We start from the raw sequence: 12,718 nt of genomic DNA, 5'->3' as shown, positions 1-12,718 counted from the left end.
CCCCGCTCGTTCACTAACATCCCCACGCGAGTGACCGGCGGCTCCGATGTCTTCCGGCCACTCGCAATCTCCCACTGGAGAGAAAGAAAGGCAGGCAGCTGATGTAAACAAAGCCGTCTGTCATTCTCCCTGATGTAACTGCAGAGACTATGCGATCCTGCTATGTAAGATCATATGTCTCCGTGGTTAAATCACAAGCCACGCCCCTTGACAGTTAGAAGAACGCCCCTAGGGATACACTTAACCCCTTAATCACTAATAAAGTTAACCCTTTCCCTGCCAATGTCATTTTTACAGTAGCAGTGCAAATTTATAGCACTGATTACTGTAGAAATGTCACTGGTCCCCCCAAAAGTGTCAAAAATGTCAGTCAGGGGTCCGATCTGTCCGCCGCAATGTCGCAGTCCCGCAAAACAAATCGCAGATCGCCGCCATTACTAGTTTTAAAAAAAACAATAAAAATGACATAAATCTTTCCCGTAGTTAGTAAACGCAATACCAATCAAAACACGCTCATTGAGATTTTTTTCACCAAACATATGTAGCAGAAAACAAATTGGCCTAAAATGTTAAAACATTTTGATTTTTACATGTTTTTGGGGAATTTCATATAAAAAAATTTGAAAAATATTGTTATTTTTTCAAAAATGTCGCTCTTTTTTTGTTTATAGCGCAAAAAGTAAAAATCGCACAGGTTAACAAATACCCCCAAAAAAAAGCTCTGTTTGTGGGAAAAAAAGGACGTCAATTTCAATTGGGTACAGCATCGCACGACTGCGCAATTGTCCGTTAAAGTCCTGCAGTGCCGAATCGCAAAATAGGCCCTGGTCTTTGAGCAGCCAAATCCTCCGGGGCTTAAGTGGTTAAATTAACATTTTTTCATCATTTTAGGCTAATTTGTATTCCGCTACATATTTTTGGCAAACAAAATTCCAATAAGCGTATTTTGATTGGTTTTCACAAAAGTTATCGCGTCTACAAACCAGGGAAAATATTTATGCCATTTTTATTATTATTATTATTTTTTTTTACTAGTAATGGCGGCGATCTGCATTTTTTATCAAGACTGCGACATTGCGGCAGACATATCGGACCCCTAACTGACATTTTTGAAACTTTTGGGGGGACCAGTGACATTTACTACAGTAATCAGTGCCAAAAATATGCACTGTTACTGTAATAATGACACTGGCAGGGAAGGGGTTAACCTAGTGGGTGAACAAAGGGTTAAATGTAAACCTAGGGGAGTGTTTTCTAACTGTGTGGGGGAGGGGCTTATGAAATGACCATGGAGACCTCTGATCCTATATAGAAGGATCACAGGCGCTCTGTGATCATTCCAGGGAGAAGAACGTTCAGATGTGTTTACAACAGCTGCCCGTCCTTCTCTCTCAGCAGGGAGCGATCGCGGCTGGCCGGCAGCAATCGGTGCCCCAAACCCCGTGTATTGTAGTCCCCACTGTCAGGTGGGGGCAGGAGCGAGCTGCCAGCAGCGCGCATTTGCCCCCAGCACCACGCGCGCGACCTATGTAGTACTACGTCGGTTCGCCAGTCGAGCCGCCCTGCCGCAGTAAAACTGTGGTGGGCGGTCGGCAAGTGGTTAAGTGATTAACAACTGAACTTAACCTTCTACCAAAACCTTATCTGTGTGAGCCGAGAAATATTTCATAGAACATAGAAGTGTTCAGACAGCAATACAAGCTCCTTATCTACCTACCAGTTTTCCTCAGACGGGACAGCTCCTCGGTGATGTTCTGATCTGGATGGGATAAATCAATAACAGGAGATGTTATCCAATGAGAGAGAACACAGAGATCGATAAGAATCGGATTCAGGTCAAATTCAACTTAAATTCCAATCGGGACTTCAAAACTAAATTACAGTTTCTTATGTTCAAATGTCTTCAATTTCAACCCATTTCAATTACCCAATCACGTCTGCGGTCAGACAATTTGCCCCAACCCACATCTGTCATCTAGTTGAGAATTAAATGAATTACATCCTGTCTATAAAGATATCACTGTCACCTCTTTTCTTCTATCTAGAATGCTTTGATATAACATTTTAGCTCATTATTCTGGCCTTGCCCGGTCTTACATTGGGAAAAGTGGACCCCTGGGCCACAGTTTTGGTGTCCTCTCACTCCTCTCTGCAGAGGCCCCTGTGTCCACCCGAAGGATTCTACGCACGCCTAGATCCCCATCTTCGAGGCTCTTCAGGCAAGCATAACCTCTTCAGCCTTATCTTTTACCTTACATATATTTTATTTTTTTCCCTTTTTATTCTGGAAATGTTTATGAACAAGAGATATGTATTTACAAAATACCTACTAATTGTTACATATTATGATAATTATGTATATCTTTAAATCCTATAATAGCACCCACACAATCAGCCCTGAGGAAGCAAGAGTATCTTGTGAAAGGTGTTGGATTTAAGACATGAAGGAACTGTGGACCTAACTATTGATATCCACATTAATATCAGTCTTACCTTTGATTGATGGACTCCCACAAACTCCACATGATCCGTTCCATACCTCCATGCCTTGGGTTTGGGTATCTGCCGGACTACTGTTTAGTAGAGGGTGGTACCATGATTTTATGATGTTTTAGAATTTTTTGCAATAAAGATTGTTATTTTATTTACTATCTGCCTCATGTTGTGCATACAAAGTCAGATTATTTTTGAGTAAGTAGGATCTACTTTTCTCAAACCTTTCTCGAGTATTAAATGAAGGAATTCAAGTTTTTCCAGTAAAATGATTGCAGGGATCTGCGGCCCTCTACTGTTGGTATTTGTGAATAACCTAGCTTTCACAGACTTTTGTATAGATAGAAAATGAATCCAAAAAAGTGCAGCGCCACTTGAATGAATACATACAGTGCCTTGCGAAAGTATTCGGCCCCCTTGAACTTTGCAACCTTTTGCCACATTTCAGGCTTCAAACATAAAGATATAAAACTGTCATTTTTTGTGAAGAATCGACAACAAGTGGGACACAATCATGAAGTGGAACGAAAATTTATTGGATATTTCAAACTTTGTTAACAAATAAAAAACTGAAAAATTGGGCGTGCAAAATTATTCAGCCCCTTTACTTTCAGTGCAGCAAACTCTCTCCAGAAGTTCAGTGAGGATCTCTGAATGATCCAATGTTGACCTAAATGACTAATGATGATAAATAGAATCCACCTGTGTGTAATCAAGTCTCTGTATAAATGCACCTGCACTGTGATAGTCTCAGAGGTCCGTTTAATGCGCAGAGAGCATCATGAAGAACAAGGAACACACCAGGCAGGTCGGAGATACTGTTGTGGAGAAGTTTAAAGCCGGATTTGGATACAAAAAGATTTCCCAAGCTTTAAACATCCCAAGGAGCACTGTGCAAGCGATAATATTGAAATGGAAGGATTATCAGACCACTGCAAATCTACGAAGACCTGGCCGTCCCTCTAAACATTCAGCTCATACAAGGAGAAGACTGATCAGAGATGCAGCCAAGAGGCCCATGATCACTCTGGATGAACTGCAGAGATCTACAGCTGAGGTGGGAGACTCTGTCCATAGGACAACAATCAGTCGTATACTGCACAAATCTGGCCTTTATAGAAGAGTGGCAAGAAGAAAGCCATTTCTTAAAGATATCCATAAAAAGTGTTGTTTAAAGTTTGCCACAAGCCACCTGGGAGAAACACCAAACATGTGGAAGAAGGTGCTCTGCTCAGATGAAACCAAAATCAAACTTTTTGGCAACAATGCAAAACGTTATGTTTAGCGTAAAAGCAACACAGCTCATCACCCTGAACACACCATCCCCACTGTCAAACATGGTGGTGGCAGCATCATGGTTTGGGCCTGCTTTTCTTCAGCAGGGACAGGGAAGATGGTTAAAATTAACGGGAAGATGGATGGAGCCAAATACAGGACCATTCTGGAAGAAAACCTGATGGAGTCTGCAAAAGACCTGAGACTGGGACGGAGATTTGTCTTCCAACAAGACAATGATCCAAAACATAAAGCAAAATCTACAATGGAATGGTTCACAAATAAACATATCCAGGTGTTAGAATGGCCAAGTCAAAGTCCAGACCTGAATCCAATCGAGAATCTGTGGAAAGAACTGAAAACTGCTGTTCACAAACGCTCTCCATCCAACCTCACTGACCTCGAGCTGTTTTGCAAGGAGGAATGGGCAAAAATTTCAGTCTCTCGATGTGCAAAACTGATAGAGACATACCCCAAGTGACTTACAGCTGTAATCGCAGCAAAAGGTAGCGCTACAAAGTATTAACTTAAGGGGGCTGAATAATTTTGCACGCGCAATTTTTCAGTTTTTTATTTGTTAATAAAGTTTGAAATATCCAATAAATTTCATTCCACTTCATGATTGTGTCCCACTTGTTGATTCTTCACAAAAAATTACAGTTTTATATCTTTATGTTTGAAGCCTGAAATGTGGCAAAAGGTCGCAAAGTTCAAGGGGGCCGAATACTTTCGCAAGGCACTGTATATATTATAAATAAATCTCATAAGTATAAGTAAATCTAGGTGAAAAAAATAATAATTCATTCATATTGAATAATTGGTGAAAAAAGGCTTTTAAAGTGAATAAATATTGAAAAAGTCTTTCAAAAAGAACAAATATATAAATATAAAAGTCCTGTGCTAGAAGAGTGTGCAAAAGTTGTGCAAAATGACCCGAAATATCACAAAATAGAAAAGTGCCAGTGCTTGAAAGGTGCAATCCTTCACCAATAAAAAGTGGCTGCTCACTTCCCGTTCTGACCCTGTGTTACTTTATATTCATCACTATATTTATTATCACCCTTTTATTGTGTAGAGTATTTGTTTATTTTGAGGTCAATTATTCCCAGTTTGCACTGATTTTTACTATTTTTATTACGGTATATGTATAAATAAATATGTATCAGCACTTCTTGTCTCTGGGAGGCTGGCTTTGAAACTACTGATGGAGGAAAACGGGGAGACGGGGCCGGTAAGCTGAGACAACCAGTGTTCATTTTGACGTCAAATTTTGATTTTGTTTTATTCGTAGTCTTTTGACTAAAATGCCGTTCTGCCGTCATCTGAATTGTTTTAGTCGTATTTTATCCTCTTCCCAGCCACCTTCCGTCATCCGCCCATTTATCTGACTATTGCACGTTGTACAGTAGGTAATGATCACTGTTTGAGCGGTGGAAATGTAGAAAAAGCAGTACGTTGATTTTACTGTTCATATGCAATGCTAACTTTACTATCTCTATTTTGTTTGCAAAAATCCTTTTTAATCATCAAAGTGATTGTAAAGTCTCATTTTTATTTTTTTTCTATTAAAATAACAAACATGTCATACTTACCTGCTCTGTAATGCTTTTGCACAGGGCAGCCCGGATCTTCCTTTTCTTGGGTCCCTGGCTGGAGCTCCTGGCCCCTCTCTCCTGTTGAGTGCCCAAGCTGAGCTGCAGCTCCGCGTATCCATTCAGACACAGAGCTGTGGTTCGGCACCACCCTTCTCTCTCTCCTCATTGGCTGAGTTTGATTGACAGCAGTGAGAACCAATGGCGTCGCTGCTGTTTCTCTTCCAACCAGGAGGGAGAGTCTCGGATTGCCGAGGCATTCATGGACATTGCTGGATAGAGATAGAGCTCAGGTATTGGGGGGCTGCTGCACACAGAAGGCTTTTAATCTTAATGCATATGTAGGGAAGTGTTCTTTTGTACACTGTCTGCGAGGTTGTTTACCTTCATGCCTGGTAACTACCATAGAGTTCTTGTGACAAATATATTCTTCCTGCCTGCCGCAGTGTATATATAACGTAAGTGGTCCGGAAGTGGTTAAGAATAGCCCAAGTATATTGCAGTATGTAATGTAAAAAGAAAGTTTCAGTGAATCAGAGAAGCCTCTAACAGATATATCTGATTCCCACACAGGAGTGCTCCCATGGGAGTGACAGTGATATAACAAACAGTGAGCTATATAGTGCAGTAACACTTGCCTATTGTCCCTTTTCAATCTGGATGGATACAACTCAAAACAGCCTTCGGCACTTCTGGCTTGCACAGCATGGGACTGGCCACACTCTCCTCTCCACTTCCTGTAAGACATCTATATATATATATCTATATATATCTATATATATATATATCTATATCTATATCTATATCTATATCTATATCTATATATATATATATATATATATATATATATATATATATATATATATATATATATATATATATATTACTGTATATATCCTTGAATGGTTTCCTGACCTTTAAGCAGGGACAGGAAACAACCTCTTAACAGGAAGGATGTGAGATCTAAAGTTGAAACCACTTGATTTTACCGGATCTAACAAAGGCCTATTAGCCTGAATTAAATTTTACCATAAAATTGCGTGTGGGGGGGGGGAGGGGTGGCTAGCCCCCCTATTTAATAGCACCTAATATCTGTGTTTTCATGTGAAATATCTCTCTAATTATATCAGATCTAAAGTTGAAACCACTTGATCTTACCGGATCTAACAAAGGCCTATTAGCCTGAATTAAATTTTACCATAAAATTGCATGTGGGGGGGGGGGGGCTAGCCCCCCTCATGAATCACTTAATAAGTCTGTAATTATGTGAGATCTAACAAAACAACTAGTTGATCATACATATATCTTCCAAAATAGCTAATTGTTTGGTAAATTTTTTTGATAAGGGGGGGGGGGGCTGATGACGGGTTAGGCCCCCCTGCAAATAACTGTTAATATCTCTGCTTCTGTGTGAGATCTAACGCAAACAACAATTGATCTAAACTGCTCTAACAAAGATCTAACCAACTGCATGTGTTTTGTTCAAAAATGTTGATATGGGGGGGCTAACACGGCTGAGGTCATCATATATAAAGTTACACTAATCACATGCTGGTATGTCTGCATATCTTTACTTTTAGAAATCTATGCTGGGTGTATTAGTACTACTGCTGTCAGTTATTTTGGGTCTCTTTTTTGTACACTATATGCCTTTTTTGGGTTGTGGTGCTTGATATGATTGGTAATGATGATTTTATACCCTTATTTTGGGTGAGTTACTAGTTATTGTCCTAGAAAGGGATCACCTCTACATACGCTGGAGCCCTGTTCTAGGTTGAATAATTTTGCACGCCCGATTTTTCAGTTTTTTATTTGTTAACAAAGTTTGAAATATCCAATAAATTTCGTTCCACTTCATGATTGTGTCCCAATTGTTGTTGATTCTTCACAAAAAATTAGAGTTTTATATCTTTATGTGTGTAGCCTGAAATGTGGCAAAAGGTCGCAAAGTTCAAGGGGGCCGAATACTTTTGCAATGCACTGTATGAAGTAGATTGAGATTCTATGTGGACCAGTCTATTAGTTAGAGGTTTGATACCTCACCACTAGTGATGAGCCGAACACCCCCCCCGGTTCGGTTCGCACCAGAACAACGCAAACAGAGGAAAAGTTTGTTCGAACAAACGAACCCCATTGAAGTCCATTGGACTCGAACCTCGAAAATCAAAAGCCAAATTTTGAAGGCTTAAATGCAAGTTATTGCCCCAAAAAATTTGTATGGGGGTCCGGGTCCTGTAGCAATGAAAAAAAAGTTTTTAAAAACGATCGTTTTTAAAGGAGGATTTTTTAAATATACATACAAATTTCAAATCGCATGTACTTGTCATACGGGTGCAGAAAAATTGGGCCTTGCTTGTTGGTGGTGCCTGAACACCATAACCCCTCGCAGTTACTCTTGCTGGGTGCAGGAATGGGACCCGCTGGTAAGAATTCCATGCAAATGTGAAATTGCATGTGATATACAAGTGCCAAAAATTGGGCCTTTGCCGTATGTGGTGCCTGAACACCGTAACCAAGGCCTCGCAGTTACTCTTGCTGGGTGCAGGAATGGGACCTGCTGGTAAAAATTCCATGCAAATTTGAAACCGCATGTGCTATACAAGTGCCAAAAATTGGGCCTTTGCGGAAGGTGGTGCCTGAGCGCTATAACCAAGGCCTCCCAGCTACTCTTGGTGGGTGCAGGAATGGGACCTGCTGGTAAGAATTCCATGCAAATTTTAAATCGCAAGTGCTACACAGGTGCTAAAAATTGGGCCTTTGCGGTAGGTGGTGCCTGAACACCATAACCAAGGCCTCACAGTTACTCTTGCTGGGTGCAGGAATTGTACCTGCTTGTAAGAATTCCATGCAAATTTAAAATCGCATGTGCTACACAGGTGCCAAAAATTGGGCCTTTGGTGTTGGTGTTGCCTGAACACCGTAACCCCTCACAGTTAGCAGGACACAGGGACAGGGCCTGCTGTTAAAAATGATATACAACATTTAAATCGTATGCACCTGTCATACAAGTGCAGGAAAATTAGGCCTTGGGGGTTGGTAGTGACCTAAACCAAAAACATTGTTGGAAGCTAGCAGAATCAAGGTAGATGAATAGGACAGGCAGCATATGCAGTCTTCAAGGGATGGCAGACCCCTAGCAAATTCAATCTGTTACATCAGCATCAAGGGTCTGATAACTCTTGTTGATCCAGGACTGGTTCATTTTGATGAAAGTCAGCTGATCAACAGAGTCTGTGGACAGACGCACTCTTTTGTCCGTCCCAAAACCTCCAGCGGCACTGCACGTCTGTTCGGAAAGGCACGCTGGAAGCAGGACAGGCCAGTAGCTCCATTGCATATTGAGCAAGTTCTGGCCAGTGGTCCATCCTCAAGACCCAGTAAGCCAGTGGATACGCAGCTGGAAAGGTCTCCAAGTCTGCTCTTGCGCCTAGATAATCATGCACCATATGATGGAGACGCTGGTGATGGTTGCTTAAACCTAACAGCCCTGGGTGCTGCTGAGGACAAAGGAACTGTTTAAAGGCCGCCGGCTGTAAAATAACAGTTCTTGTTATTTTAGTTAACCCTGTCCCTTCTGGTCTGGAGTTCTTTTGCTAGTTTTAGCTCAGGGCTCAATAACCAGCATAGGCTAGAGCCACGGTAGGCATCTGATGGCCACTTTTGTAGTTATAAGGTCTGGTTCCATGACAGATTAGATGCTACTAGGGGCTAAGATGCAGAGTCAATAGGCTGACTGAGTTCCTGTGCCACACCACAGTTTCTGCTAGTGAGAAGCTGCGTTCCAAGCTGGTTGGACAATGGCTGGAGGGTCTCCTTATTACCACAGATCTTCTCTTCAGGTCTCTGACACCAAGATGAACTCAGCATCATGATAACCCTGGACATTTCTGCAACATTCACCTGGAGCTATCTCTTTTAATAACTATAGATACCCGGGTATAAGTGCACAATTCCACCAGGACTCTTGTAGGGCCCATTGCTGATAATACATGCTTGTTCATTGATGTATGCACTTTTATTAATATAATTCTTATATAAAGCGCATATTATTTCCATAGTAGTGTGCATCTATACTTAGAATATTTGGAGTATAATTTATAGAAGTTGCCAGACAGCAAAACAAGCTCCTTCTTCACCTACCAGTTTCCCTCAGACTTGACAGCTCCTTGGTCATGTTTTCACCTGGGCAGGATAAAACAAGAATAGGAAATGTTATCCAATGACAGAGAATGCACAAAAGCAAAACGTATCTAATTTGAAAAGTACCTACAGTACATGCATGGGTAAAAAAAAGTGCTGCTCACCCCAAACTGATAATAACAAAACAAAAATTGCTCCCAAGGGCTTTCATGCAGCAAAAAGGATCAAATCAATACATGGATTGGTATATATAAAAAAAAAAGTTTTGTTTTGATACAAAAAGTGTTTAACCACTTCTGGACCGGAAGATTTTCCCCCTTAACCACTTTAGGACTGCTCACGTTGTTGCTACTGCTGGTCTCCTCCCTGTCTAGACACAGCGGGAGTCGGGCCGGAGGCGGAGAGTGGCGATCACCACCTCTCTTCTCCGATCATCTGGGGAAAGTGTGAGAAGATCCGCCCGTTTGTGTAAACAAAGCAGGCGGATCTTCTCTGTGACAGACAGGGACAGATCACAGGATTCAGCATAGCTGAACCTGCAATCTATGTCTGTGTCACAGAGCCCCCTCCCTCCACACACGTCAGTAAGCATGAGGCACACATTTAAGACCTTGATCACCCACAGTGTTAACCCCTTCCCTGTCATTATTATAGTGACAGTGCATATTTTTAGCACTGATTACTGTAGTCACTGGTACCCCCAAAAGTGACAAAAATGTCAGTTACGGGTCCGATCTGTCCGCCGCAATGACGCAGTCCTGCAAAAAAAATCGCAGATCGCGCCATTACTAGTAAAAAAAAAAAAACAATAAAAATTACAAATCTATCCCGTAGTTAGTAAACACAATAACTTTTGCGCAAAGCAATCAAAATACTCTTATTGTGATTTTTTTACCAAAAATACAGTATATATATATATATATATTGTATTTAGGTGCACTAAAATGCACTAAAGTATACTTTTTCATTAAAATTTGCTTTTGATGAACATCGGTACGAATATAGTGTGATATAAAAGAATTGCAACAACCACCATTTTATTCTCCAGGGACATTGCTTTAAAAAAATCCTTAGTTATTTTAGCGCTCTCTTTTTTTTTGTTTTTATTTGAATATCTGCACTGATACTGATTGTCACTGTGTAGGAGGGGGGATATATTTAGTTTGTTTAGGTGAAGAATATTTGGAGTATAATTTATAGAAGTTTCCAGCGGTGCTGAAACAAGGTCACCTGGAGCCCAGGGCAAACATGCCAAAATGCACCCACCCCCCAGCAAAAGATCTATGATCATTATGTGTCAGCAAAAATCCCCCCCCCCCCCAAGAAATCAAGCAATAGTCTGCATGCTTACCCCCTAAGCATAAATTTCCCCTGCTTCCAGTACAAATCCACCCACCTACTGCAATCCCCTCCCAACATCAACCCCCCCCCCATCTCAAATCCTCTTATTATGCATATGCTCCCAGCATACCCCCCCCCCCCCCCCAAAAAAAAAATCCCCCTTCCTAGCACAAATTTTCTACCGCTCAAATTTCCCCTCCAAGCACAAATCCCAAATTCACATCCTCCAATCCTCCATCCTAGCACATATTGCCCCCCACCCAAATATCTCTAATAGCACAACCCCCCCCAAAAAATATTCCCCCTCCTAGCACACACCTTTTTCCCCTATTCCTCCTCTCAATACAAATCCCCCCAAATCCCCCCTCCTAGTACACCTTCCCAAATTTTCCCTCCTAGAACAAATCCTCTCTACCCAATTTCCTTGTGGTGCCCCCACACCTCACATGATACCACAGTGCCCAGGCCAACTGTCCCTCCTGCCCACCCCTTTTCTTGGCCCTGGTTGCCAGACGGCAATACAAGCCGCTTCTTCACCTACCAGTTTCTCTCAGACGTGACTGTTCCTTGGCCATGTTCATATCTGGACAGGATAAACCAATAATAGGAAATGTTATCCAATGACAGAGAACGTACAAAAGCAAACATGTCTTACCTCTAAAATATCAATTTAGGTCAAATTCAACTTCATTCCCAATCCGATTTTCGAAACCAAATATATTTTCTTATGTTCTTCATTTTAAGCCCATTTCTAATGCCCAATCACATTTGTGGTTAGAGGATTTGCACTGAACCATATCCACCTTCTATTTCAATACTAAATAATGCAACTCACGTTTTTCCAGTGAAAGGTTCTAAAGCTACAGTTAGCAAAGACTGTGGTAACAGTTTGGTGGAGGCCATTTATGGTTCCAGCAATACTGCATCCCTGTCTACAAATCCAGCTCCATAAAGACACAGTTTGACCAGTTTTGTGTGGAGGAACTTGAGTGTCATGTAAAGTTCCCTGACCTTACCCTTTTGAACACGTTTGGGATGAGTTGGAACTGTGAGCTAGGTCTTCCCATCCATCATCCATCACACATTCCCACAGACCCCCCCCCCCCCCATAATCTTGTGCAAAGCCTTCCTAGAAGAGTGGATTCTGTTGCAAATCGGGGCAACTCATTTTTAGCAGTTATGGTTTTGGGATGGGATGTCCAACAAGCTCATATAGGTGTGATGATCAGGAGTCCAGAGACTGTTGACCATAAGCCCATGCTTTGCCAACCTGCAGTCAAAAGGGACTGAAAATCCTACATTCTCATGGTAAAACCTTTCTCAAATTTCTCTATTGATAAAGTTTAAGTTTGTAGCCATAATACTCACAGGAGGTGAACAGGATACCTATGAAGACAACCAGAGCAAGGAACAGGAAGACAAGAAGGATCATCAGGATCAGTATGAGCCGAATTTGTGTATTCTTGGTAGCTGAAATAATTATAGACAGACAATTGTAAACAAGCCTGTGGTCATCAACTGTTGTAGGAAATACTCATCCATACACAAAGCAATTCCAGCACATTAGCACATTCCTAAATAATGTGGTTGGCTATTCCCAGAATGCCATGCTGTATCTCTAGCCAATTGTGCTGAAATAATTTGATGTTCATGTCAGCTGTTGCTGAATTGTACATACATAGTTCTCAATAACCTTCATCAAAATAATATCTCACTTAGGTATTGGTTCTCATATACTAATAATTGAACCAATAAGAAGCTCTCTTTCATTGGCTTATGTGCTCCAGACAAATACAGCACTTCTTGGCCTCTAAATGGAGGTGTGTGTCCTCCGATGAATAGGAATAGTGGTGGGGTTCGGTGGGTTCGCACCGGTT

The sequence above is a fragment of the Pelophylax lessonae genome, assembly GCF_965119305.1.
Source record: "Pelophylax lessonae genome assembly, chromosome: 4".
NCBI classification, from domain to species: domain Eukaryota; kingdom Metazoa; phylum Chordata; class Amphibia; order Anura; family Ranidae; genus Pelophylax; species Pelophylax lessonae.
Note: the sequence above shows the minus strand (reverse complement) of the source record.